A 3,136-nucleotide genomic window follows, 5' to 3' on the forward strand; every position below is an offset into this window, starting at 1 on the left:
GGAAAGCTGAGACACATACTTCACACCACCCCTGTTAAAATTCACTCCATTTAAAAAAAAAAAAAATCCCATTAAGACAAAAATTTTACTTTATTGAACCTCTTACAGTTTTAGTTCTGATACATTTCTGGAGAGAGATGTGGCTGTTAAATTTTGCAAATGTTTCATTGTTGTGAGCACATTATTCCACTGTATTGAGATGAAGGCAGAAATCTAGCTGGATACCAGTAAGGGTAGTCAAGATTTTTAATTTATTATCTTTGTTGTATTCTGAGTAAAGGAACTCTTTAAGCTCAGTTTCAGTTCTGGTTGTCACATGCAGTTAAAGATGTGTGTCATGACTACATCAAATGGCCTCCTGAGATATCAACCTCTCATTCTGATACCTCCCATTTGATACACACTCATAGATTTCGCAGTGTGTATTCATCCTTGAGGGTGAGAATCAAACCTCTAATCCATAAAGAAATGTCTGTGCTCTCATACACTGCTGCACATATCATGCCAGTGCATGCAGGAGAATGATCTTGCTTTGTTCATGCTTAATGTTCTATGTTTTTCTCCACAGAAGAAGTCAGCTGCTTATACACTGTCATCGTGTGAAGCACTGATGTGTCGTTCGTGAACGAGTCCTTAAAGTGAACAATGGGAGCCGTCTGATAGCTGTTTTCTTTTTTCTTTCTTTTAAAAAAGTAAATGAATACAACACAGAACAATAGGATGATAATGTATTTGTTGAATACAATCAAGAAATGTCTTACTTTAGTAAGAACATTAAGACACAAGCATGGTGTGACTATATGACATGCCAGTCACCAAGATACAAAACATAGTTCAATATAAATGAAACGTTCAGATAGTAAATAGTGTTTGATATTTTTACATTATTTAAGGTTTTCATATGAAGCATAATGTACAATTATAGTATTCTGGAAATCATTAGGTTCAGGATAAATTAGGGATGGGAATTGATAAGACTTTTTTGATTCTGCTTATCGGTCTGATTCTTTATCTATTCCCTTATAGATTTTCTCATGAATTTTCTATGTAGAAAAAGGACTATACACACGTGCATGCAAAGCGCCACTGTTTAACCCTTTCATTCAGGTTTTCTTAGTCAAAGAAGAAATCTGCTAAGTCTGTGTGCCTTTAATGTTATTATAACAGGATATTTACCCTCGCTAACATACGTGCTGCTCACTTTCCTGGAATTTAAACCCATGTTGTGTGGAACATGGCCATTTTGCCAGTGTTTCCACCCTTACTTGAAATTATTTTACAGATATTACTACCATCACTGTTGTCATCTTTCTTCATGAAATGTAGTGTTGGAGTATAGGTACATTTACAGCAGTGTACATGCAGATGTTTGACATTTGCAATGCGCAGCTGTCAATTGATAAGCCCTGAGGCATACGATTCCGATGGATAAGACAATTGACAAATTTGGAGGGTGGTACTGAATAAAGGCAAAAGAACCCACTCTTATTGCTGAGCTGAGCCAAATGATCTGGCTCAATAAAAATTCCAATCACTAGATGGAAGAAACCCTAACATAATGTCCAAAGTAATGGCAATAGATATATAAACACTTTTAGTAATGTAATGTGCAGTGGCATGTGTTTTAAACATGTTTACATTTGTACAAATGTGGCCACTGAAAGTTAGGACTACTGCTGAAATCATTATCATTTCCACATTCCACGTCTGCTGTCACTGGTCCCTGAGCCTAACTCTTCCAGTCAGCTGATTAGTTTAAATTATGATAATCTCGGCTTTTGTTTCCCTGTTTTTGTTTCTATATCAGTGATCCTGCTTCCAAAAGTATCTTTATTTTCAGAAGCACATTTTGGCATGGTATTGATTCTCAGCAGGTCAGTTAAGAAGCCCGAAAACAAATTCTTGTAATCCTTTGGATGATTGTCAGGCCCAAGTAGATCCCCCAACCTCCTCCAAAACCTCATCTCACCTCGCGACGCCCCTCCTCTCTCTTTCAACCCCTCCTGTAACAACGAATATGATCTGTGTTTGCGCTCCGTGTCTAGAGACAATAAAGGCTGCATATCGGCTGGGCTGTGGATTAGAGGGCTGCTGATTTCGAAACAATGTTTTAACAGGAGTCCCAGCATGTGGCCTTTTATCTGACAGAGCCACAGTTCATCGTGGTCAAATCGCACAAAACCAGAGGGGAGCGGGGCTCACAGCAACAATTATCACATGAATGAACATTGTGCAGGGCACACACATGTCGATATAAACCCCCAGACTCAGACATATATATATATACACACACACACACACACACACACACACACACACCCCTAAACACACCTACACACACACCTAGACACACACACACACACACACACACACACCCATCAGTTCCACTCTATCTCAGGCTTTTTAGCCACTCAGTCTCTCAGTCAATCATACGTGCCACACATGACCACACAGACAAGTAGACAGAAATAGTAGACACGTGCACACTCACCCACACACACACACACAAGTCTGTATTCTGTTCTTCTTGGCAGCGTATGATCCAAAGAAATTCAACTAAAGACAGTTATTCCGATGCTCACCAGCGTTTTCCTCATGCCATATCGATTTGCATTTAATGGGCACTTGTTGCATAAATGGAGGATTTACTTGTGAGATGTTTGGAGGTGCCCTGACTGCAGCACAAAAAATATGCCACAATCACCTCATTTGTCTTTTCTTGTTTTGGTTAAAAAAACAAACGGGGAAAAGGGGAAAAAAATCCCACATGCTATAAATGAGTTTTGGGAGGAGGTGGGGGTTTAGAGACAGAGACTTACATTGAGAAGCTAACAATGAATTCAATTCATTGCCTCGGTTTGGCTGCAGTACTGAAGGACAAACAAAATGAACCTGTGGTTGATGAGAACTTCTCTTATTCTCTAACCCCGCTCCACCAGCTACAAACCACATAGAAACAGTAGGCTACATTCAGAGGAGCCTCTGTCTCACACACGTTATACAGACACTGAACATCATGCATGCCCAGTCGAAGACAAAACCTTACCACCCTGAAGATAAAAAGCTATTTAGGTAGGTTTTTTTTTAGCGTGCCTTAAATACGTTACTCTGGATAATCCACAGAACACACTTTTAA

General features: G+C 39.3%; 2 protein-coding genes across 2 annotated transcripts in view; one reads left to right on the forward strand and one right to left on the reverse strand.

Annotated features, from left to right (window-relative positions):
* Positions 1 to 3,136, forward strand: part of LOC118326124 (tenascin-like) — a gene marked incomplete at its 3' end in the record, with an annotated part of 40,651 nt that overhangs the window by 18,801 nt on the left and 18,714 nt on the right.
* LOC118326125 (tenascin-like) overlaps positions 1 to 3,136 on the reverse strand; it is a gene marked incomplete at its 3' end in the record, with an annotated part of 16,233 nt that overhangs the window by 9,215 nt on the left and 3,882 nt on the right.

The sequence above is a fragment of the Morone saxatilis genome, unplaced genomic scaffold (genome assembly GCF_004916995.1).
Source record: "Morone saxatilis isolate NCDOM2014 unplaced genomic scaffold, NCSU_SB_2.0 Contig16, whole genome shotgun sequence".
Lineage (NCBI taxonomy): Eukaryota > Metazoa > Chordata > Actinopteri > Moronidae > Morone > Morone saxatilis.